General features: G+C 43.7%; 1 protein-coding gene across 4 annotated transcripts in view; it reads left to right on the top strand.

Annotated features, from left to right (window-relative positions):
• The first annotated feature begins 7,766 nt into the window (after nt 1–7,766).
• Nucleotides 7,767–26,605, top strand: part of LOC117056231 (sodium channel protein type 1 subunit alpha) — a 94,028-nt gene continuing 75,189 nt past the window's right edge. For all 4 annotated transcript variants that reach the window (XM_033166414.1, XM_033166394.1, XM_033166422.1 and 1 more), the window contains exon 1: nt 7,767–8,245. The gene's annotated coding sequence lies outside the window, so the exon portion shown is untranslated. The remainder of the gene's footprint in view (nt 8,246–26,605) is intronic.

The raw sequence follows: 26,605 nt of genomic DNA, 5'->3' as shown, positions 1-26,605 counted from the left end.
CCCACAGCCCAGCTCCCTAGCTGGCCAGGTGGGGCTCACTAGCTCTGGGAGGAGGTGTGTGATTTCTCAGCTGCAGTGGGATTGGAATAGGTGAGGGACACATGTCTCATCAAGCCCAGAGGCCACAATTAGCATGCAAAGTATAAAAGGGAAGCAGAGTTGAGGAGCTGTGTCTGCTCAACTGCCCATGTTGATTGGCTTGGATGCTTCTGGGCCTCTACAGGACTGTACTTCAGGTTTGACAGGATCCTGACTGCTGGACTTCAGACCTGACTACTTGGCTTGACCCTGGGCTGCGTTTCCTGACCTTTAGACTTTGCTTGTGTGGATTGACCCTTGGACTTTGCATGTTGACCCCAGGTAAGCTCGAGGTTCAGGACACCCAGAGTGACACTGCGTTCGGTGCTTTGTGGGAAATTAAAACAGCAGCTCCCAACCCTCCTGCTGTCACCACTACCAGGTCAGACCAAAGGAGCCCATTAAAACAAGAAGGGGTCCACCAAAAAGAACTCTCCCCAAAGACTTCCCAAATCTGGAGCTAGCCCTGACTGAAGAAATGGGGCCCAAATTGTATCACGGCACTGGGAGGGGAGTATTCATTATGCCAGGGCAGCAACTCTTAGGGCTGGGATGTAGGCCTGAAATGGCCATGAGAAAGAAGTGCATTTAACGGATCAGAATTCCCCCAAGTCCAAGTAAGACAATGATCTGATCAATCCTTTCCTGCTAACTCATCATCATCATCCTGTCAAGCCATCTGCTGCCAAGTCATGGCATTTGTATTGGGGGGGGGGGATTTCAGCCACAACTCTGTATATGCCAGGCATGAGGATCCTGTGGCCTTTTGGGGCAAGAGAATCCTCAGCTGCACTGCTCCCATGAGATAACTGACCAACGTGACTACATGGTGAAGAATACAGTGCTCTTTGGGGGGTACTCTTTTTGTTAAAGTGTGGCACTTACTGTAACCATGGTGAGTACCGGCACCTATTTTTCTAGAAGAAAAATCACTGGTTAGAAAGTCTGCGAGCAAATAAATGAAATACTAGCAAAGCCTCACACACACATTGTATTGCTTTGTGAAAAGCAAGGCACAGCAGAATAGTTTGGGACAGCATCAAGGGACACTTGGGGAAGCGAGGAACAGAGCACAAACAATGGATTGGCTGTATACTCATTTCGAAAGCATGAGTAACACAAACCATGGTTTATGGCATATCTGAATTGAACCAAGGCGTGCATAGCAAGATGGGGAAGCTGTGGCCCTCCATATGTTGGTGGACTCTAACTCCTATCAACCCCAATGAGCAGGGATGCTGCGAGTTGTAGTCCAGCAATAGCTGGAGGCCCATCCTTCCACTACAACATTCCTTCATTTCCTCCTAGAACTTCACGTGCTCAGCCTGCCACTGTAGGGAAGTTGACAGCCAATCTCAACTTAGTTTGCCAATTCAGATGTCATGCCGGATCACAGTAAAACCTTGGCAAACCATGGTTTGGCATGATGTCCAAACTGAACTGTAGCTGGAAGTGTTTGAATAAGCAAGCATGAGGTCAGGATGGAAGACTTTTCTCAAAACAATGAAGGCATTTGTCTACGCATCTTCCAGTAAACACAACAAATTCAGAAATTGATCTTTTGTCTAATTGATCACAAAGGAACGTGGGTGCTTTAGTTGAGATTCCTGCATTGCAGAAGGTTGGACTAGATGCCCACCCCCCAACTCTATGATTCTATGAAGTGCGTTTGGTTCTCTGAACTGCCTGGCTGATATATGTATATTTAGCATTTAGTATTATTAGTATTATTATTCAACAACACCAATTGTATCATGCAGCGCAGATTAAAACCAAGAGCAGACTAAAAGTATATTGATATTCACCAGGGTATTACATTTCCTAACTGATGGTGATATTGTGTGGACAGGCAGAGTCCCCCAACCCCCAAGCGACCCCTGAGCGGAATAATGACACAAGACAACGTGCTATGGGATTAAAATTGGCCACAACTTTATTAAGATCAGGTGTAGGGAGACCTTGGCTCAGGCATTGGGCGTTTATCCTTCCCAGTCCCCAGCTGGGGATCTGGGAAACTTCAGGGTTATCCAGAATGAGTGGGGATTGGGCTGGCTCTGGAGAACATATGTTCAAGCAGAGAGCCCACCCCCCATTGGTCGCCACTGGAGGGGGAGAGCAATGACAACCTCTCAAAATATGGCCAATGCCTCCCCCCAAGACCCCTTTAACAGGGAACCCTGGTATCACTGCCACAAGGGGGCGAGGGTCACCACCTCACGCCCCCCCATTTAGGAAGATAGACTAAAGGATTCTGCCCAAGGCCTGAAACCACCACCCGAGGTCGCAAAATCGTGGTCTCACCGCGAAGACTACCTACACCTGAAAAGACGCTTCGCCATCCGCCATCCGTTCCAAAAGGCCATGCCTAATGTCACTCAGCCAATAATCATTACCAATGGCCGAAAGGTGCACACCGTCGGACCTGAAGAGTTCCTTCCTGTATATTTTGAGGCTGGGATGCTTCACAACGCGACCCCCGATGCATGAGGTTGCCAAGCTCAATGCCCTATTTATTTATTTTTTTATAGTGTAGCTGAGCCAGGCAGGATTGGGCGGTTGACTGAGGTAGGCGGAGACCCCAGGTATCCAGCCTGGGGAGGATGAAGCCAGCCCAAACTACCAGGAGCCGCACTGGGATCCAGGGGGCTGCATGCAACCACGCAAAAGTCGCCCCCCATTTGATGTGGGGAGCAGTCATTCTGTAACCATAAACAAGGGCAGAGTTGGGCAGCTTCTGGAAGGTGGGAGACGTGTAAGTCACTTAACACTTGTTCTGTTTTTGCTGTTTTGCTAGGCCACAGTCTTCTTTAACTCATTTACTCAAAACGGGGGCAGGTTGAAGCCTGAGGGGCAGGCTCCACCATTAAGTGGTTTGAGGACTGCAGCCAAAGCATCTCTCTCTCACCACAAATTACATACCATCCTTTGCAATATAAGCAAGTGTGATTCAGAAGAGACAATCGCATTGTGCGACACACACACACAGCTCATTCCACCCTCCACCCCCCACCCCCCAGTTGTCAGGAAACATTTTGTTTTCCAGAGCAGGAGATGGGACCTCTGCCAATAATAGATCAGCACTATTTTTGCCCACTGGTCCAAGGTGCATTTAAAAATAAAAAATAAAAAATCCAGGCTTCTTTTGAAATGAGGCAGAGTGGGGGAACGCCTCAAGAAAATTTGCAAAATTTGGTTACTACATCTTAAGAGGTATCCAAATGCAGAGAGATGAGACAAGAGAAAGACACAGAACTTTCCAATGAAAAATGTGTTGGTGGGAAGCAGGAGATAAAACCTTGAAGGTGCCTGAAACAATATTTATTTGACACTCAACATGTTTGGAAGTACGCTTCTTCAGGGGCATCTCAAAAACGCCAATGCTTTTCAGTGTGCTCTATAAGGACACTGAAGAACATCTGTATGCTGGACGTGCCCTGAACTGGAAATGTACTTCAAAACATATTGAACCAAACAAACCTCATTTCGTGTACCTTTGAAATTTTGTCCCCCCCCCCTTCCTCTTTGGAGAAAAAGGTGTTGTATAAATGCAATGAATGAATTAACTCTGGGTAGGTGCAGAAACCCTGCTAGGACCAAATAAATCACAAAAGAAGCAGCTGGGTTTATTCTCCTCACTGGTCACATCGATCTGCTGTTGCTGGAGGCCTCACTTGCGTTCTACATGGCACTGGGTGTGAGAAGCATCCTTTTCTCTGCAGTTTCAGTGGTTGCCTGTGTGGAGACAAGAAAAAGATGGAGGTGGGAAGGAAGAATGGGAAGCAGCTCCCATGGATAATTCTGGTGACTAGGTGCTCATTCGTTGTTGAGTCAGGGCTTGAGAAAGGGCTGTCACATCACAGCTTGGCTCCCTACTTACCCAGTGGCAGTTCTCCTGAGGTCTACATTTGGAGATCCACCTGTTGGGGGAGACTGTATAGTCATGGTGGTAACTTTCATCTCTCCACTGGGAAAAGCTGCAGTGAATGCTGCCTGCAGTTTGCCCAATTCTGTGCTGTGTGCCCTTGCCCTTACCTGAAATATTAAAAAAGAATAATAATCATGAGCATTGCACCAGTAGTTGCAAGAAGTAGCAGCTAATAGTCATCACCAAATGATGCAAAGACCTGTGCATGGAAGGCAGGGGTGGACTTACTTGCATTATGAGATTTGTGGCTTTGTGACATGGGGCATACTTTTTTGCCAATCCTCTGTGTGAGGGACTCTGATGCTTCCTGTTGAGTAGCAGAAGGCTGCTAAGTCAGTTGCCTCTAATTGTGTGGGGCTGGAGGGAGAAGACACTGTGATCATGAGAGTGGATGTTCTACACAACCATCTCTCTCCTTGGAGAGCAGGTGGAAGAGATGGCTGATGTTCAGTTTGCCCTTTGAAGTATGAGTCCTAACCCTAACTAGATGACTTCTTTGCTTACCTGTGTGGCACAGCTTATTCTTGTAGCCTAGTTGTGGGATCAAAGGTGGGCTTCTTGTTGAGGGTTTGTGTCTCCAGTCCTGCAGCAAAGTACCTGTAAAGGTTCTCAGACCAGGTGAGAGTTAATTATCTGCCTTTCCTCTTTTGTAGCTAACATTGACTGTTTGCTTGTCCTTACACCAAAGTTCTCGCTGGTTTGCACTAAGCTCTCATGACACAAGGGCAGTGTGCTGTGTCCCCATGCAGCACATCTTTATATGTACCATGCTCTCTTGCTGATCATTCACTTTTGACACCACTTTTGAAGGCATAAGTATATGCTCCATGAGGAGCCAGACCAAGCTCTAAGCCAGTGTTTCCCAAACTTGGGCCTCCAGCTGTTTTTTGACTACAATTCCCATCATCCCTGACCAGTGGTCCTGCTATCTAAGGATGATGGGTGCTGTAGTTTGGGAAACAGTGCTCTAAGCAAGCATAGGATTCTGACCAAGCACAACTCTACCCATTTTGACCCCTTGCACTGGCAGAGTACTACTAGCACATCACTAATGCCAAACAGCAGAATTCACAGCAGAATTCAGTAGTGACTTCATTCCCACTCACTGAAGGATCCAACTGCTCTGCAAAGGTTATGAATCTGGCAGGAATGCATCACTCTCAAGCTCCAACCTCATGTTGGACACAACTTGTTGCTGTGCAAAGTAAACAGGTGTGCATGCATGCAGGTGTGTGTTGCCTTCATTATTAGACAGATGCCAGCAGGCCTGTGCAGAGCTTGTCTGAGGCCCTGGGACAGCCCATTAAGTCCCCACTCGGCTGAGAGGCCCCTGGCAGGACTCCCTGGCCAACTTAGCCCTCCAAGGCCTGGGGCAAGTGTACCTGGCTATCCCACTCCTTGGATATGCCTGGATGCCAGGGTGGTTAAACAGCAGCACCAAAGAGGCAACTTTCCTAAGTCCTTAGCGATGCTGCAATTTCTCTTACCAGAAGCCAAAATATATCTACTTGCCAATAGTCTGTGACCTACAGAGCATTTGATCATGCTTAGACAGAGAAGTTTTTAATCCACTGGCACGTTAATTAAGTAAAAACGTAAGTTTTATTGTGGGGAAATCGCAACCAAATGACATTAGTTCTTCCAAAGAGGAGGATTGAACATACAAGCATATACTGTTAGAAACTGGATTTCTGACTGGGCTGTGGCAAATCCTGAGGAATTGAAGTAGGGATGGTTCTGGTCCACAGCAGACACCCAAATACATCCCTATCAGGACCTTCATACACACTGCCCTGGCTTGCACCCTGGGGAGGTCACTTCATTGCTGCTAACACATCGGTTTTGACTTCCCCTCCAGATGCACTCTCCATTGTCTCCTGAGACAGATAGATGCCAACAAGAAGACACCAGAGAGCTTTGAAAGGAGATCTCCAAACTAGGTGAATGTGCAACAGCACGACAGATGAGATGCAATAAAAGTGTATTGGAATAACAGCAAGCTAATTACAATGCTCCTAATATTTGCCACATTGTTAATTTGCTTGTTTAGATAGCGCCATCAGTGTGCATGGCACTTTACAGAGTGACAAACAAAAAGACAAGCCGCTGCCCCCAATGAGCTTACATCTCAGGTATGACACAAAAGGGGGGATTGAGAGATTCTATCAAGGGCTTCATGGGATAAGTCAGTTTGGAGGAGGAGGTCGAAGGAAACAGTGGCAGCATGATAGGTGTGGGTTATGACTTAAGGGCAAATGATATCTACATTGATTGCAGCTACCTAGGAAGCAGATTTTGGCGTCATGATGTCAGGTCAAAAGCTAAATGAGAATGCCAGGCCCTGAGTGTTAGAAATATTAGGGAAAGGACTGGAAATATAACAGCAACTTGCATTTATTAAGATTACGCAGATATATGGTGCCCCCATCATTAGAACACCACGTGCAATCTTCATCGCTCACTCATACACACACACACACACACACACACACACACACACACCCTTTAAAATGTGGAACATACATAAAATAGTAAAATTTATTGGAGTATTGGAAGAAAGGCTGAGGAGGAGGAGGATTTTTTTAGGTTAGGTAAAAATGACTAAGCTGGGGGGAAAACAGATTTATAAATTGATTTTTGATATGGAGAGAGTGTGCATACGTGCAGATTATTCTGCTCCCTTTTTTATTTTCTTCAAAGCACTACAACTCGGGATCAAACAACCGAACTGACTGGTAAGTTTTGAGCACACCCCAAAAGTGTTTCCTCGCACAGTGGCTAGAATAGAACACAAGGCTTTTTAAAGGGTATGGAAGAAGGATCCATTCATGATTACCAACTATACTCACTAGAAATGGAGCCTCCATATTCAGAGGCAGTATACCAACAGTTACCAAATGCTGGCAGCGGTGGAAGGTCTTGAGCTTCCTGGGGATGTCTCTCTAGCTACTGCTGAAAGCAGAGTGTTGGACTAGAAAGACCTTTGGTCTGTTCCAGGAAGGTCATTGTTACAGGATTACATTATTTATCACCTGGCTCACCTTTACACATTAGCAACCCAAAACAGAGCCATATAGTAAAGTTCAATAACCATGTTGACAACATTTCCTCTTTTCCTGTTGTTGTTAAACAAAGTTGCATTTGCTTGGGTCTTGTTTTCTGTTTTTGTTTTTTGCATTCCTACTTATTTACACGCTTGTCAAGTAAAATGGAGGAGGAATTCAAATCATATACAATCTTTCAAACAATCCTCACTATTACCCAGAGATAGAATTTTGTATAGGTCTTTGGCAACTGCTGCAAGCCAAGTGGCTATTTCTGTTTAGTTCCTTTTGCCTCTCTTCCAGAGAAAGTGCTAATATATTCTAAAAACAGTTGCAATCTAGGGAATTCTCAGATGCTCATCTTCAGAAAATAATTAAAGGCAGGAATCCCCATGAACAAGAATAATTACACACACACACACACCTCTTTAGAATGAGGTTTGCACATATCAATCAATACAAATCAATCGAATGCATTCAGCTCAACATGCCAAATGGGGTCCATGAGCGATGGTATCTGCACATGAATACTCTTATAGTGACACAACTGCGACATGCACACTGAGCACAATTTACTGAACGAAAGCATTTAAGATTCTGACCTTCTGTTCCTCTGCCTCTGCCTTCTACTCACCACACTGAGAAAACACAGGCAAACACCATATCCTTTCCTCACTTGCCTCTCTCTGGCTCACATGAGCTGCAGCTATGCAGTCCTCCAGACAATACGACAGGGAATGTGTGAGGTTGGCTGTAAGGACAAATGCAGATTTTGCTGTCTGCCTTGCCTCGCTAAGGCTCTCGTCTATCCCGGTCATTCGTTCCAGGGGAAGAATGACACCAGCTTTTCTGAGCTAATCGTCCCTCTTCTCTTTGAGCAGCCCAGTTTTCAGGGGGGTGGGGAGAGAGAAAGAGGAGAGAGAGAGAGAGAGAGAGAGAGAGAGAGAGAGAGAGAGAGAGAGAGAGAGAAGCTCCGTGATCTTCATGCAAACTACCAGCCAGCCTGCTGACAGCACTTGCTACTCCTGCCAGGGATGACATTCAGGATACGGCGCTGGTTCCACATTATGTAAGGCAGTCTAGGTCAAGTGTAGGAGAGAGTCTACTGGCCTGAACAAGCTAGTGGGCTTCCTGCTTCAGCCTAATGCTTCATGGGGGCATGGAAGTTGGATTATGACCTTTTGCTGCATCTACTTGGGTAATTTTTTTTAAAATGCATGATTTACTGGTAACTATGCTGAGGGATTCTCAACCCCACCCCCCACCTTCCAGTACCAATGACTATCAGCAATGCACTAGGATGCAGAGGAGAAATTGCTAAGAAAGGAAATTTGTGATCTGTTTCTTTGCTTGAAAAAGCATTGTGTGTTTCTTGCTAGTCCTTTTCCAGCTTTGAAACACCCTGCAAACAAATAAATAATACATCAGAGCTTGCTTAACAAACATCTCTCTCCATAGGGGAATTACTGTTGATTTGACTGATTAAGCTATGAAAGAAAATCCATTTCCTTCGAGGTGTTGCGGGAGAATGTTGTTGGGAATGGCTATTCAACGTGGCAGATTTACTGCAGTTTGTGGATCATTGCATTGCCTGGGACTCAAATGTGTAAAACGTGCTTTCTTCTTTCGTAAGACAGCTGCTTTGTGTCTGCATTTGAGCATGTGCCTCTGTGTGTGTTTCTTTGTAACATTAATTCATGGTAAAAAAAAATCAAGAAAAGATACTTGGCTAGCAGTCATTTCCTACCTCTGTGTATTTATATCCCCATAATATACATACAGGGGTGTGTGTACTGCGGACAAGACTGTACCCAGTGACTGCTCTGCAGATATCCAGAGAGAGTACCTTTGATGGTGTTTGCAGTTGATGGATTTGTGTAGCCAAAAGGGTTCAAATAATAGGCTAAAGTCTATTCCAAGAGTCCAGGGGGGTGGAATATTGATCCCTTAATAGGATTCTATTGCCAATTATGGTTTTTGGTTGTTGTTTTTGAGGGGGAAGAATCTCAGTATTGGGTTGCAGCAGAGCAGGCCTTGGGTAGTGAAGAGCACAATACTGATGCAGTCGCCTTGTGGACAGAATTTCAAGCAAACAGACTCATTTTCCTGGCGTGTTACCATTTAATGAGGCTGCAGGATACATTGGACTGTACCCTGAAGCTCGGAGGAATTGTTCAGTACCATGGACAGCAACAAAGCACTGTTCAATCAGACCATATGTATATAACAAGAGGCAGGGCAGAAGTCCCTTAAAAGAACTGCTCACCTGTAAAAGTTCTGTGCAACCATAGCTCAAGTATGCTGCTTAATTATTATTTTTAAGCTAGCTACGGTTACACATCTTGGAGTGGGGGGAAGGAGAATTTCTTCAGTCAGCACACTGACTCATTAAATTCTGCTAGCTTGCATCTGGGTTCTAGAAAGATTGGCTGCGTTCATACTGCTTTATCTTGCAGGAAGACTAGGCATCTTTAGCCTACATGAAGATATTAAGGGGGTGTCCTGCCTTGTAACAGTGACATCTCACTTGTTCATATCATTTATATCACTTTTTAATGAAAATAGTAAATCGTTGCTGTTTCTTTTCATATCCACAATGAAGTCATTTTCATCATTGCTATTCTTTCACATCTATCAGTGGAGGGGGTAAGTTGCCTAATTACCATTTATCTTTTTAAAAAAAAAAATAATGAAAATACTTTCTGTTGGGATATCCAGATACTTGTATGATAGTCATAACACAAAAGAGGGGGGTAAGGAATACAACCAACAACAAATGTTAAGGGAAAAGAACTTCCATTCTAATCTTAGATACCTGTCATTATACCCTTTGGGAAATACTGTTGTGCTATGTATAAAAGGGTAGCTTTCTTTTGCTAGTTCTGAAAATTATATTTAAAAGATACTATATTGGCTGTAAGCAACACAGGCTTTTGGGTAAAATAGAAGTACTTGTGCTATTAATCTGGTGTATGTTTAGTTCCCTGTTCAACATATATTACAGCCCAATCCTGTATAAGTTTACAGGGAAGTATATCTCATTGGATTTAGTAGGGTTAGTGTGTTCATAGGATTATAGTGTTAGGCTTTGCTTGGGTTTGGATATATTTTCCCCTCCCCCTCCCTCTCCTCTTCTTCATATTTTTTGCTACTCTCAGCAGTGAAGGAGACAGTATCTAGTTCTCTATTGGTAACTGAGAGGAGTGTGTGTGTGTGTGTATTTGTATTGTGTATACAGCAGGAAGTTATGGATATAGATTTCATACCACTTGCCAATTAAGCTGATTCATTTACACCAGTGATGTAAATTCCTATACATGCACAGAATAAGTTTCATTGGTTCCCATGGAACTTTTTCCTAAATGCATATGCCTGGGATAGCAAGTTTAATATATAACACAACCATCAAAGTCAATTTGCTAAGCCAAAGAATTGTAGCCAGCTGATCTTTATTAAATATAGGATTCAAAGAAGTAGAGGGCCTTCTTGGTAGTGGCGGCCACCCTGTGGAATGCCCTCCCATCAGATGTCAATGAAATAAACAACTATCTGACTTTTAGAAGATATCTGAAGGCAGCCCTGTTTAGGGAAGTTTTTAATGTTTGATGTTTTATTGCTTTTTTATTAATAATAATAATAATATTCTGTTTGGAGCTGCCCAGAGTGGCTGGGAAAACACAGCCAGATGGGCAGGGTATGTATGTATGTATACATATATAATGTTTTGGTTTTGGTTTGATTAAAAAAAAAAGTTATGTAATGCTGTTTTAGATGTGAGGTCTTTCTTGATTCCCCAAAAAACCAAAAGCTAACCAACCATCCCTCATGTTGACCACTGCAAGCCAATTGAAGTGCTTAGAGTCTAGGCCATTTTGAACAAGGGTACAGGACCTGATACCCCCCAAATTTGATGGAGTAAAACTCCCATCTTCCCTGACCACTGGCCATGCTGGATGGGGCTGGTGGAAGCTGGAGTGCAGGAACATCTAGGGATGCCACAGGTTCCCCACCCTTGATTATGAGGATTCAGCTGTCTCCTTGCTCACTCATTCTTTATTCCATGTAATAAAACCTCCAGGTGGTTTACAGAAATAAAACTTCAAAGTCGTTTATCAAAGGCTACTAGCTATGATGGCTCCATACTACTTCCTGTTGGACACAGTGTGCCTCTGAATACCACTTACTGGGGAACGCCAACACAGAGAATGCTGTTGCCCTCATGTCCAGCTTGTGGGTTTCCCCACAGCAATTTGGTTGGCCCCTGTAAGAACAGGATGCTGGACAACATGGGCCTTTGTTCTGATCCAAGAGGACCTATCTTAATCTCTTGTGGCTCTCTAAGATCTTAAGTGCAATCAGAATTTCAAGCATTTCATTCTTTTCAGAGTTCTCACGGGGTTGTGTTCATAAATGGATGTGTGGCTTTCCTAAAGGAGCATTGCTTATTCAGAGAGGTTCAGGAAACAACTCACTGATGCGTAGCTGTTCTAGCTTCTTTGTTCAGGAGTCACCTGATATTTCTGCCCTTTTACGTACCTAGCAGTCGCAGATTTCAATATTAATTTAGTGCTGTTCCTGGTTCTATGCACAGAGCAGTGTATGTACACATGGATCGCCATGCAGGTGGTCATCCTTCCCAATTTCAGCTTTGGGGAAAAACTCCTTGTGTACTGTAAGGATGCACTGATGTCTATGGGTGTACAGATGCTTTTTTGGCACATCAGTGCTCCCACATGCTTGGCAGTCCCATGGGTAAAGTTGGTGGCCTTGTGGTCTGGCAGTGGCCTTGACAAATCTCACAGGCAAAACCCAGATTAAAGCCCGAAAAGAGCCACATTATTTTTTTAGTGTGGCAGAAAGGTTGGAGCAGTGCATGCAGGGCAAAAACACTGGGGCCAGGGGCAGTGCAACATGCCTCCTACAAACCTCCCCTTCCCCACATACTTCTTGAGTGTCTGAATGAGGCCAACACCAAATGGAAATGCAGGCCCAATTTATTTGTGACCAGACCATTGTTTTTATATATCCGTCTGGCCATTGTTGCTGTAGCTTCATCTAAGCATCTGGATTCGTCCCTGTAGTTATTTGCACAGATCAGAGTAATTTAAGAAAGCAACAAACTGTTATTTTATTTCTTCTGTATCTGTGCCCCACTTTGTGGTGTATCAGGAGGCCTGGGATTCCCGTGAGAACAGCTTGCTTTGTTCAGGTGCTGTTTCAAGAAGAATGAATGCAAAACTCAAATGTCAAAGTAAATGAATTCTTCCCTCCCCACAAGCCCAAAACTTCCAGAGCTTTGGGCCCACCTCTGTAACATTGGTGCAATACAGTGTGGGAGAGACATAAACATGACTGTCAGTTTTGTATAGTTGATAGAATGTTGGACTAGGACAAGGATAAGAAAATGGTGGCTGTTCAGATGCTTCTGGGCTACAGTTCCCATCAAGCCTCATCACTGGGCATGCTGACTGGGGCTGATGAAAATTAGAGTCCAACAACATATTGAGGGCCACAGGTTCCCTATTCCTGGAGTAGGAAGACTGATAGTGATTTATTTTTTAGTTCTAGTTCTTACATAGCCACAAAGCTCATTGGACTATTCTTATTTATTAAATTTGTATACCACCCTATACCCATAGATCTCGGGGTGGTTCACAACATAAAATCACAAAGCAAAAACAACCCAATAATACCCCCACTTCCACAACACATTTTAAAAGGGCACCTGATGTCAATCAGCCCAAGACTAGTCACTGTATTTCAAGCTAACCTACCTCACATGGTTGCTGAAAGAATAAACAAGGGGTAGGAAGAATGAGTGCCCCCCTAGGCTAATTGGAGAAAGGGTGGTGTAGATAGATAGATAGATAGATAGATAGATAGATAGATAGATAGATAGATAGATGATAGCACACAAATTTTCATAGTGGATTAATGCCCCAGAAGCCTGAGAACGATGCAGAACCAAGCAGTGTTTGGTGGCAGCAAGCGATCAAACAGACATGCTGTCACAGCTGTTAAGTGGCCTGCTGGGACTCCTTCTCTTGCTTGGGCTCATGGGACCAAGGCAGTCCACTGTCCTGATTACTCATGCATTGTGCTGGATAGAAAGAGGCTTCCCTGTCTTGCATACTGCAGCACAAACATATAAAATTGCTTTTTGGTGTAGGCAAAATGTGTGAAGCTGGGTTGATTCTTGTGGAAAAGTTGCCTCTTGCAGCTCCCCTTATTGATTCAGAAAGGGTGTGTGTGCGCGCGCATGGTAGGCATTGGAACAACCTCTATGGTGGGATGCTGGCATGTTTGGCAGGAGTTTTGGTGGAAGGTGAGGCCAGTTTGACCTGCCCAGTATTTTGGGCAGGCCTTGACTTGTCTGCTTGAGTGTAATTCCTCATCTGAAAAGCCCCTTTCCCAGCAATCAGGGCTACATCTACACTCTGAGGAAGTTCAGCCTCAGATTTATGATACTGGCTGATAGAAGAAAACATGCTGGTCAAGCTATATACAATCTCCCATGCCAATCTATAGTAAATTATGCTTAGCAGTTTGTTAGCACATTTTTGCACTGTACTAAAAAGTTTTTGACATATTTATGGTCAGGGCACCTAAATTTTTGGTGCATATGAACCTTGTACAGCTAAGGATTCAGATCCAATTCCTGCCAAAGTGGTGACAAAGCTCACAAAAGCTTTTGCCTGAGACCTTAGAGACATAGCTGTCAACTTTTCCCTTTTTTAAAAGGGAAATTCCCTTATTCCGAATAGGATTCCTCGCAAGAAAAGGGAAAAGTTGACAGCTATGCTTAGAGAGCTGCTGTCAGTCAGAATTCGTAATACTGGGCTTAGAAAATGGGGAAATGGTCTTGTGTTAGTCAGCTCTTGGTAAATATGTTTATCCTCCCAAAGCACCCCCCCCCCCAAAAGAAACAACACACCTGTTTATGTAGAATGCCATAACTGTGATCTTGCAAGACCTGCTTAAATGTGCCCTGGTTTGATATTTCCAGTGGGTCTGCTAGCCCAGCAAAAGCTGGTCAATGAGGACCAATGAGGAGCAGCCTTCACCTCTTTGCACTCTCCTTCAGAGCAGTAGAGGCAGATTGGGTTCAGAGGAAGAGGTCAAGAAAATGGGAAGTGGTGACGATGGCAAGGGCATTCACTGAGGGCATCTTCCCCATTCCCACCCCCATTCTGGAGCAGACACTTACAACAACGCATGGTTAACATGGTCAAAGGCCAGATATTGGAAATGGGAAGCGGGACTAGACGGGTGTTCTTCTGATCCAGCAGGGGAATATTGTGTAGTTGGTGAGGACTGTCTGGGTTTTGACTAAACATTAGTAAGAGGTTCCTGATAATATGGGTAGCTTCACAGAATGCTTCAGAAGGTGGTAGACTCTCTTTCGTTAGTGGTTTTTAAGCAGAGGCTGATGGTCGCTCTTCAAGAATGTTGTAGCGGTGGCTTTCCTGAATTGGTTGTGTGTTGGATAGGAGGACCTTTGAGGTCCCTCCCAGTTCTGTTGATTCTATGACTCGAGTGGAATTAGGCGTGCTTTGTTGTTTGTGTTCAGAACTTTGACAAATGAGGTGAATTAGTGTGGTGAAAGGCTTAGATCAGGCTTCCTCAACCTTGGCCCTCCAGATGTTTTGAGACTACAATTCCCATCATCCCTGACCACTGGTCCTGCTAGCTAGGGATCATGGGAGTTGTAGGCCTAAAACATCTGGAGGGCCGAGGTTAAGGAAGCCTAGCTTAGATGACACATTCATGAAGCTATACAATAAATTCATTACCTTTATTTCTCCCTCTGAGAAGAACAGAGCAAGAAGCAGCAGCTCCCACCTCCACCCAGATAACCCTGAGTTCAGTGCCACCTAGTGACTAAATGACATAATGACATTGTCCACACAATAAGGGATATACACAAATGGCTATTCAGGTTGCTCAGTGGCAGAGTCCACTTTTGACCCCAAGTTGTGCAGGGGCCATGTGGCCAGATTATTACAAATAATAGTGCTATGTACTATGGTGCTGTTAACTGCGTGTCCCAAGTGAAGCGAACATAAGATGCTGGTTTTCCTCATGCAAAATGACCTCAGTACCAGGCTCCTAACTTGCAGCCTCAGCACAAAGGTCACTGAGTAAATGCATACAGAAGGTGATCCATATTTTCCTTCCTCCCCTTCAGTCATTCCCTATCAGGGCCAAAGCTTGTCATGTTCCTTGCCATACTGCACTTGTCCTGCCACACAAAAGGCTTCAGTCTCCAGTGCTGCCAAGCTCAGGCTTTTCCGAATTACTAAGCATTCAGCCCCAGGGGAAGAAATAATGTGAAAAGAAAGTGGAGAATTTAAAGCAGCAGTGATGAAATTAACTCCCCTGTCAACACAGTAGCCCACAGTAGAGTATAAAGTATTAAATCTAATTCTCGTAAGTTCTTTTTTTTTTTTAAGGCAAGTAACACATTAAATAAGTTCGTGTTGTCTGGCAAAGAGATGCGTGAAGTAAAATTCACTCAGTTCACACAAGGGCAAACAAAATGTATGAATAGGTCTCTGTGCTCAGATTTTTCCCTGGCATTTGATCTACTGCAGGTTCACAACACTGGTAGGGGGAGTGTACCAATGGCATACCACTCAAAGCTGATATTGTGCTGGTCGACTTTTGGGGGGAGTGAGGGGGCTGAATCCAGGCACTTCCTGAGACCATCCATCACCTGTTAGTGGTGATGTCCTTACCTGCAAGTAGGGATGGGAAGGAAATTAATCCAGTTCACATTTTTAAAGTGATCTTACCTAATCTGCACTTCCTGAACCAAGATGTGAACTAAAATGCAGCTGTCCTTCAAAATCCACACTTCTCTGAATTTTGTAACCAACCAAAGTGCACATTTGCGGAAAGTGCACCAGAAAATATGCAGGTTAGTGAAAAGAATATTCAGATATATTATGCTCTGTATTAGAGGAAAGTTTGTTAAGAAAGCTGCACCTATTTGACATAATTCAAATATCCATACATTAGGAGAGATGTACACAAAAGTTCGCACAATTTTTCATGTGGACAGTCTTGAAGAAAAACTAGCCCACAAATTGACATGGAAATGGGGAGAGCTGAACTTAAGATGAGACAATTGAGAAACGGGGAGAAACATCCACCCCTGCCTGCAACTCTGGATGCAGATTTCCACATTTGGACCACTGGCATCAGCACTTGGCAGGGGTGGCCAGCCTGGATGGGTGCTGTCAGCCATGCTGCTGTGGTTACTAGGAGGGAGGGGGCCAGTGTGATGCAAGCGCAGTGGCAAAGCCAGTTCAGCACTACTGCCACTGCACCCACACTACTGCCTTGCTCCTTTCCTTCCCAGGAAGCACAGTGACACAGCTGATGGGAGGCCAGGTTCACAGCAGCAACTGGTTTGCTGATGATCCCCTGCTGTCGTGGGGGCTGCCTCCATTAAGGCAGATGGAACCGGAAGCTGGAAAATGCATGCCGAGCTAAATAAAGTGCTGTGCATCATGTGTTTCCCTTCCTGATTCAGCTTCTGGGGCCGTGAACATGGAGCCCTCTCTGTAGAGCAAGAATTGTGCTTATTAGGTGTTCAGAGAGGCTGGATATAGTCTACTCTGCACTCCTTGCCCTATAGCTGATCACCACCATCACCTCATTTTTTCCAATCAGGCTCTCTCTGTCTGAAGTGCAAGTATATAGGTAACTCGGGGGCCCTTGAGTCCTATAGATCTTGGGTGCTGAAGTTTATTTTTATTGCTGGGCTCTCTGCCTAACCAAGAACTACTGCATAGTTGTCTTAATAGTCTAACTCATCTTATGGGGTGCTAAGCACTTATCACTCAGTACTAAGAACCCCCACATTTGAAGCAGTTGGGTTTGTGACATAGCTTTGTCAGACTGATTAAAGCAAGCATCGGGCATTTGTGATTTTATATTGCTGCACGTGCCACACTTCCCTAAGCAGGGAGAAGTCCCAAGGGGCAGTGCTACCTAGGTAGGGTTTCTTTTGGGGAAGAGAGCAAGAGAGATAGAGAGAGCCCTGGAGTCTGATACCGCTTTTTGCTTTATTATCTGCTTTATTTACAAATGTGCAAAGAGAGAATAAGCTGGAGGCAAACAACTGACACTCCTAAATGGCAGTTGATCTGCTACCCTACACCAGATCCCACGGAAAGAGTCCTGAAGAGAGATGCCTTCAGCCAGCTCTCTGTGCTTCTCTCTCTTCTTATTCCAAACTGCAGGCAGCACCCACTAGCCTCTCTCATGTGCAGACACTTTTTATGGGCCCCTTGCACCCCCAATAGACAGGGGAGTCACACTCTATCCTTCAAAACACTCAAGAGAGATCGCCAGGCATCAGAAGGCCATCTCTGTAAAATTGGCTCCCATGAAGGAAACATCAACGGGCCATTATGAACTATTAACCCACAATTCACCCAATGAAAGGAAACAGCCAGGCGGCTGTAACATTATACTGGATACCACAAGATTATCAGATCTGATGAGTCCACTTCTTTTTCTATAGTTGATGGATGCTATGTTGCCCCAACTCTCCATATTGATTTGTCCCATTGCCTTAATTTCACTCATTCTCTGAACCAGGTGATTTCCCAGGATGTGGAAGTGAACTCAATCCTGGCTCCCTCACTTACGATGTTCAGGCTGCTGAAAGTGTATGCTGAGCCGTTCCTGCATCTTTGAATAAGCGAGAGTATAAATGCAAGGGATTGTGGCCCTACTACCTTGCTGTCCTAGTCATCTGTAGGGAATGAGATAGCCATGAACAAAGCTGGAACCCCAATTCTCATGAAACTTTCTCCTTCTACAAGAAGTAACAGATGGAGAGAAGGAGAGACTAACGCTGTACCTTAATGCACACTTACCTAGGGGTAGGCCTTCTGAATACAGTGAGGCTTACCTCTGTATAACAAGCACAAGATTGTGATAGAAGTGTTTTGTTGTGTGTGTGTTTTTAACTTTTACTTGCTTTACATGAGTGTGGGATTTGTGGCCCTCTAGATGTTGCTGGACTATAGCTTCTATGATTCTTGTTGCCCACACTGGACGTGGCTGCTGGGACCTGAAGACCAGCACCACCTGGATGGTCCCAGGCTCCCCACCCCTTCTTTACAACTTCCCAGGATCAACCATACCATTAGGCGGCAGCTGCTGAGGGTCAGGGAATGGTGGGGAGAGGCTGGAGGGCAGAACTGCCTTTTCAGGGGCAGTTCTCCGTTTGTGGAGAGTCCTCTCTGGTGAGGTGCATCTGTCTCCCTCATTCTTGATTTTAAGGAGGGATCTAAAAAACATTCCTCTTTGGCTGAAATATACTGTTCTTGGTACCCCTGAAATTCCTGGTTGAATGTTTTAAACTGTTTTCAGAGTGTTTGGAACTGCTTTATGCTGGTGCCCTCAGGTGTGATGGAGGGTATTGTCTGAGTGTTAGCATTGAAGCAAGATTCAGCTGCCTGTTGGATTCTGCATGCGGCATAACAGAGGGTGCCATCTTGCCCTTCACTTCAGGACAACATAACGTCTTGGGCCAGGCTTGGGACTTTACTCGCATTCTTGTTATTTTTACCCTAATATGTATGGAAGGTTTGGTTTTTCAGAAACACTTGCTTAGAATCAGTCACATTTCCTTGGTTGGTTCTTTCACAAGCATACAGAAGTAGCAGGCAGCCTTTTCACAACTTAACACTTTTCTGATCATAACGATACTCTGTTTTCCTACGTTGTGTTTGGAAGTTCTGGAAATGAAACTACCTGTTGTTGTTGTTGTTGTTGTTGTTGTTGTTGTTGTTGTTGTCACTGTTTAATTATTCTGTGCAGTCCATTTTAAGCTGTGTCTTTAAAAAAAATGCTTTAGATATCATCGATTTGTGGAGCAGCAGGTTGCAACTACCAGAATGCTTTGCAATACACACAGATGTGACAAGCGATGGTTAGTCACATTACATGGTGCTATTTGTGTGGAAGTGGGTGGTGAGGGAGACCAGGTTTCACATCGCTACTCAGTCATAAAGGCCCGAGGTCAGTCACCAACTCTCGGCCCAACCAACCTCACAGGGTTGTTGTGGGGGGAAGAATCATGTATGCCAGTTTGAGCTCTTTTTGAAGGAAAGTTGGGATATTAATGCAAAAATAGATACCTTTGGTCGCATAATTAAACTTAGTAGAGGCCCATGGGGTGAGGTGGAGCTGTGCAGCCACTCTCCAGGTACTGGTGCACCCACACAGCCCTGAGCTTGCTGCTACCCTGTCATACCCCCCCCCCCAATCCTTCCACGCAAACTGTAGCAAAACCAGTGCTGAGAGGACAGCTCCACCCGACCACATGAGCTGCTCCTGAATCCGCTGGTAACAGCCAAACTATGAGAAGCCGAATCAGGTTTTCCTGGACAGTCACTGTCCCATTCAGACTCCCATTCAGGCGTGTCATATAGCTGTGTGTTCCCTCCTCCCGGAAATCTCCCTGGTTATTCAGACTATCATATCAGGGAGAAGATTTCTAGACTAGCCTACTTCTCAGTGTGTAAGAGTTTTGTTTCACCCCCTCCCCAAGTATGGAATCTCTCCCCCCACCCCTCACACCTGCAGTGTAATGTGGAACAGTCCAGAAAAGCAGCATTTTATGATTCTACTGCATGTGTACGTTGTCCCTGAAGCGAAGTGCCACTCTACTAAACACAATAGGAAGGGGGGATCTGTTTTGGGATGGGTGGGGGTCAGTCTTAATGCACACGCCAACGTTTAGCAGTTTCCTGAAATCATCCAAAGAGTTAATTTCGCTTGCGGATGTTTGGGGCATCAAAGACGAAAAGTAACCCTTCAAATAACGGGAGAGGGAAACGACTGAAAATACAAAAGCAAAGATTCTGGAAATGTTAGCATTTAAATAGTAGTAATAATAACAATAACCTCTTTTTAGTTAGGTCTCTTCTGAAATGGTTCTGGATTGTGGCCCACAGTGGCTATTCATAGCCTTGGGTTTGTTTGTTTTTTGTTTTTTTAAAGATGCCGTTCTGCTGAAGAGGCTTTTCAGATTTAATAAATAAATAAATAAATGGAGTACAGGTTCATTCATTTTGCCAGTAGATGGAGCTGTCCTGTAAAGATGATGGGCTCCTTTTCCACCCTCTCCATTCTCTCCCCCCCCCCTCACTTTTTTCCCAAGCTATTTGCTGATTTGTATTAGGTACCATAGAGTGAGCCTTAGAACAGGAAGCCGAAGCTGAAGCAGAAAGGATACTGCAGAGGTCTCTCCCTCCCTCTCCTTTTTCTCACCCCCCACCATCACAATGGAAATGCAGCAGTTTTGAATACTTGGAAATCTTTACCGAACCGGCAAGCAGAAGAGCTGGCTTAGGTAGCACTTCATCACAACTGTTATTCCTAGATCCTTTTTTTCCCTTCTTTCTTTTTTTGGGAGGGTGGGGAAGGGGGGTCCTTTCATAGGACACATTTATAACGCTTGTTAATGATCAGGTAAGGCAGCAGTCTGGTTTGTTGTTTAAGAGGCTTCATCTGGTTGGGTTTTTTTTTTTCCTTTTCAATCTTATGGAAATGCTTGTTCCGGGCATGGAAAAGACAATTCAGTTGGGAATTTGCTAAAAAAAAAAAAAAAAAATCTTAGTAGAGACTGAAATGAGGTCGTTATTGCGTCGGAGCATTCTGTTGCAAGCTGGGTTTCACTTACCTTACATTTTGCTGGGTGCATGCCAGGTCTTCTGGTTATTTGCTAATTGTTGTCACAGCCTAGATGTTCCCAGTCATCATTTAGGAATGCTCTTCTTTTCTTCTTCTTCTTTTTGGAGGTCATGTTGTTCCTTGGTGTGAAGGATATTCTGGACTTATCTTGAAGTCGAGGAGCAAGGCAGTAGGGTTTCCGGAGTCTTAGCACTGCAGGGGTGAATAGCTTCCCTCACCCTATTCCAACAGAGACTCTGTTTCATAGGCCCAATGTCTTTTCAAGGTTTATTTGTTGTTTTTCTCTCTCCCTCCCTCCAACCCCCCCCCCTTTCCCTAGAGGGAATCACTAGTTTAATGAGGTGGAAAGATGGCAAGCCTTTGGTTAAGATAAAGAGTATCCTTGGTGATAAGTGATGCAGACGCAGCTCTGTTTCCATCATCCAAAAATGCTTTGTTAAACAGTGCAGGGGACTTGCCAGTTGAACGACAAGTCCTCCTTTCAGCATCTATGCTAAGATGGATTTGTCTGCTGCTTCTTGTGCAAGGTATGTGCTTAAGGCTCGATCAGATTCATCCGGCATGGCTTGATCTCTCCTTCCCCCAACCCCTTTCACCTGGCAAGAGAGTTGTTGTGGTGGTTGTTTGCTTCTTTCAGTATTTGGCTAGATACCTTGACTGAAGTACTGAGGTGGGTCCTTTAAGGTCATGATTCCAGACCTGTGTCCCAAGGCACGGATTTCACAGGTATGATGACAGCCCTGTGGAATCATCTGAAGCTCTTAGTCCCTCACCTCTGAAAGTTGGCAGGGGAGCCTTTTCTCATTAAATGTGTAAGTTCCAGAAATAACCAGCCAGGTGCCATGCAAAAGAAAATAGAACAAAGTAGGGCATTGTAAAGACTGGTGCCATTAAAAAAAACACCCTTGCAGACCTTTAGAAAAAGTAATGGGCCTTCACTTGCTTCTCTAATGCACAGATCTTGAGCAGGCTGCATCAGTTTCCTTTCACTCATCCAACTATGGCTGGCTTCATTGCTATGTAGCGACTGTACTATTGTGTTGCAAGCAGAATTTCCCACAAGTCCCAATATGGACCAGCTGGCATGGGAGCTTTATTCCCATGGTCCATTTTTCTTGTGGCTATTGCTGGTTGTGTGGAGAGTTTTCTCACCAATACCAGATGTTCCTGGGAGTATGCATTGGTTGCAAAGAAACCTTCTGTCTCATTCTGATGTTTGATTTGATCAGTCACACTAGACATTGCAGTGAGATAAAAAGCCACTATCTCGCCACAAGGAAAAATGAATGCACAGGCCAGGCTTACATCCTGCAGCTCAATGATGGAGAAAGATGTTTGGACCTGTAGGGTACAATCCACTGTAGACTGTCCATTGATCATGCTCCCTTGATGTGAATGAGAAGCAGAATGCTAGTTTACAGACTAGGCACGTTGTGTAATTGAACATGTATTAAGATGGTGTGTGTATATTTTATCCAGAGTGCTGAACTGTAAATGATGTGTTATCTATAGTGAGATCTCTGTCACATTTATTTATTTTTTTACTATGGAACATTGGCTAGGAACAGTGTTAAGGGTTTTTCTTAAACTTTTATGGTCTCAACTTAATATTATCACTTAGATTGAATCAAACCAAGCATAGGGGAGGGGAAATTGTATATTCAGAATGGACAATTACATTTAAGGGGTCCAGCTTTCTTAGATGGTACCAATTTTCACCTGCGTTACTTTCAGTCTAGCAGTGAGCTTTTTGGATAATGTATTTCATGTCAAAATGGATTTTGAGAAAACTGAATGCTAGATTAGCTCTGTGGTTTTATTTGCAAGGTAAGATACCTATGTGATCCTTTAACCAACCCTGAAATACATCCTGTGGAACTAAGTACTCTGGCAATCCTGCAAAAGTTAAAGGTATTTACTCTATGGACCAGTCTTTTCAAGGCTTCCAGATCTGTAACTGGTGATTCTCCTGTGAATACATAGTTGTTGATGCCAACTGGATTTCATCCCATTCCTCTTTCTCAGGAGAGCCTTGTCCCTACAGACAATCCCCTGTCACTTCATTCATCATTTAGATAGTCAACACCTCTGCTTCCTGCTTGTTCCCTTTGCCCACAGTCCTCACTTTCAAGGGGTTTTTTGTTTGCTTGTTTCATTTGATTGGTTACCCGCTCATCCAATTGCTGGCTGAGTTGCTACATGCTGTGCCGACCACCTCACAGCTCTGGTGTTAACCTACCATCCATCCAACCAACCTTTCCATACCTTCTGTACTTCCAAATCCCTTTTAACATCAACATATCACCCATCTCAAATGCTAGAATGAATAAGGCCAATTCTTTCCTGGTTTATCTTTGAGGCCCAAATCTCTCATATTTGTTCAAAATGTTTTGGCCACTCTTCTGTCCTGTCCTTCCATTAGCTGATTACCCAACAACCTCTTCTTAGGCTTCCAAGATTTTCTACCTCTCTAAAATATTGTTACATCAGAAGTCTGCCCCTCAATCTCATTGAGGAATTGCCATATAGCTCAGTGGTAAAGTGGGTGATTTGCATGCAAAAGATTCCGGGCTCAATTCAAAGGGCCATGTCCGAAATCCTGAAGAGATGGGCCAGTCGTAGGCAAACCTGAGATAGAGGGACCAGTGGTCTGACTCACTACGAGGGGAGCTGAAAAGCCCTAACTACTACATAGATTTCCAGCCAAGGTAAATATGGGGTAGACTAACAAGTAATAAATACCCTTAGATATCCTTTTGTGTGATGTGGGTCACTCTTTCAAAACTGAATTGGTTCAATATGATGAAACTGAGCTAAGATAGTGTGAATGGGACCTAAAATCATTTCCACACATACAAAGTTTATTTTGAGAATTCTTTTTTAAAAATTTTTTACATAAAAATAACAAGAAACAAGCAAGAGAAAACTTAGGCCTGATTCCAACTTTACAGTGGCCAAAACAACTAGTACAGATGTTAACTTCTAACAAGTCTTGGGCAATGCACTTTTTGAGTTTTGCAACACAATCCTTACTCATGAGTAAGCCCTACTGCAGTGTCCCTATTTTCCAGGGATAATCTCAGATTTACAGAAGCCATCCTGGTTTTTTTATTCGATCCTGGAAAGTCTCATTTTTCTTTAAGACGTCTCTATTTTCATCGGAGAAATGTTGAAGGGTGTGGAGTTATGGGACCCCTGAGCCCAGGAGATAAGTAACTATACAACCTTTAGAAAACATCTGAAGGCAGCCCTGTATAGGGAAGTTTCATAAAGTTTTATGTTTTTATATATGTTGGAAGCTGCCCAGAATGGCAACCCAGTCAGATAGACAGGGTATAAATTTAATTTAATTTAATTTAATTATTTATTTGTTGAATAGGACATCCCTATTTTCATCGGCGAAATGTTGGAGGGGATGCTACTGGTTGCAATAGGACTTGCTCCCTAATTAGTGTGGATAGGATTGCTGCTTATACACAGCTTGTCTGAGAATAACACAATGCAGCCTACTTCTGAGTAGACCTGTACAGGTTGACACTGCAGCTCTCAATTTTCTTCCACATTATCTTGATGCAATAAGGAGGAATGACCCTTTTCGAACGGGAAGATTAATGGAAAGGCATTTGCACATTCAGGTTATAAGTGATAACTCGAATTATCACATCAATAATGTAATAGGCGGACTTGCTCTAAAGTCTATTTGAGGGTATTTAAAAATGCATGGTAGCAGAGCGCATTCCAAGCAGAGCACATTGTTGCTGCCTCTTCTTTTTAAAGCACTTCTTGATAACACTTGGCCTGCTGTTTAAAGGCATTTGCTTCTTTTAATTTTTAATTTTTACGCAGTCCAGTTTGGTATCATAAATCTATACAGGGATATTGAAGACAGCAGAAACATACCCCAAAGAGGAAGATCCTGTAAATACGGTGGTCTTCATTCTTTAGAAGCTGTAGGAACCACAAGCGGATGTGAATTAACAAACTGTACCCAATGGCTTGGATCCTGGTTAGCTCACATAAGGGGGCTTCCCTGCGTTGCTCTGTAGAGCCACTCTTCAAGGTCGGGGGAACATCCGTAACAGTGTAGGGTGTGCAGGGCAAGAAAGGGATCCATGGAGCAGCTTTTCAAAGGGCTGTAGTGGCGAGAAAAAAGAAAATGGGTGAGCCACTCACACTTCTTGGGCTCCAGGCCAATAGTTTTACTATACTGTTAATACTGAACAATGCTAGTTTCATAACAGCACAATCCTGTGCATGTCTACTCTTGGTACCATTGAGTACAACAAGACTTAATCAGCCTGTAATGTACATTATTTTTTAAAAAAAATAAAATAAAAACTCAAGCTATAAAATTGGCTTCCAAACCATTTTTGTTAATTTATCCAGCACTGAAAATATTTTCTCTTGCTGTAAGCACTCAGATTTAACTTAATATCTCCTTTAAACAGAGAGATTTTTAAAATACCAAGCAGTCTATAGATACTTGAAAAAAGATACATCAAATTAACTTGCACACTGGCAAGCTGACATTCTCACAAAGGTGCCATGACTGTGGTATAGTCATTGACACAAAAGCTCTTCATATCTCAGATCAGCCCAAAATCCTGTAAATAGGACTATGGGTTTAATAGTTATTAACACACATAAATGGAGAGAGCACACAGCACAGTCCTTAGATAAGTTTTGTGTTGTTTTATGGTTGGTTGACATTTAATTATTATCTGCTTTTCTTTCTGGTGAGTGGGTTGTGGTTTTAAAATGAACTTTCATTGTTCTCCACTATGAGATTGTTTAAGGATAAGTAATAAATGTTTTAATTGCTTGATTTAATAGACAGAAAGCAGTGCAAAAATATTTTACTAAAGAGAAGGCTGTTGCAGATAAATCAGGGTCTGACCAGCACACTTCTCATGTTAGCCTGGATGCCCTAGTACATAGAAATGCATTGTGGTAGACAGCAGAACTATTACATATTTAGGATTTAAGCAAAAAGTTGCTTCACTGGTTAAAATCTCTCTTGGGGCGGACCAGAGTGAAGCCTGCTCCACTCTGGTCTGCTCACCTGGCTTAGCCAGATTGGTCTGAATTAAAAAAGACTGGCCGGTGGAAAAGCCCATCAACCAAAGTTTCTGGCCAGGGGTATCCCCCAACTGCTGGCTACCAATGTGGAAGAAGTTCATACTGGATGAAATCCAATTTCACAACAGCAAATATCCACACCTGTAAATGGCCTTTCCATCCTCCTGCAGCAACCTGTACTCCCAAATCTACTCCAGAGAGCTTTCACAGCCCTCCATAGCAGATTTTCGGGGTTGTTGTTGTTTAGTCCTTTAGTCATGTCTGACTCTTCATGACCCCACAGACCAGAGCATGCCAGGCACGCCAGGCACTCCTGTTTTTTGGGGGGGGGGGGTACATGGGTGCTAAAGAGGAGAGGAAGGGAAGGTAAGTCCTGTTGCACAAGCGTAAATCTGTTCTGCTGGTGAAGCAGCACCATTGGATGTTGCTCATTTTGTGCTGATGCATAAGAGCTAATCGTAAAAGAAGTTGGAGTTCTTATTGCCAAATACACTGTAATGAATCCAAATAAGAACTCTGGCCAAAAGTTTTAACCAAAGAACATACGTTTACTCGTAAGTAATTCCAAATGTAATATCAATTCTGTAAAGAATTACAGTCTTAAACATAAAATAGTTTCATATGGAAGAAAATTTCCATATGAAATGGAAATACGTATGTTCTTTGGTTAAAATTTTTGGCCAGAGTTCTTATTTGGATTCATTACGATGTATAAGATCTGCCAGTGTCATAATCTCAAACTAAAGAACTCAGTGATTTG

The sequence above is a fragment of the Lacerta agilis genome, chromosome 1 (assembly GCF_009819535.1).
Source record: "Lacerta agilis isolate rLacAgi1 chromosome 1, rLacAgi1.pri, whole genome shotgun sequence".
NCBI lineage: Eukaryota > Metazoa > Chordata > Lepidosauria > Squamata > Lacertidae > Lacerta > Lacerta agilis.
The sequence above is the reverse complement of the archived record's forward strand: the minus strand, read 5'-3'. Positions and strand labels throughout refer to the sequence as shown.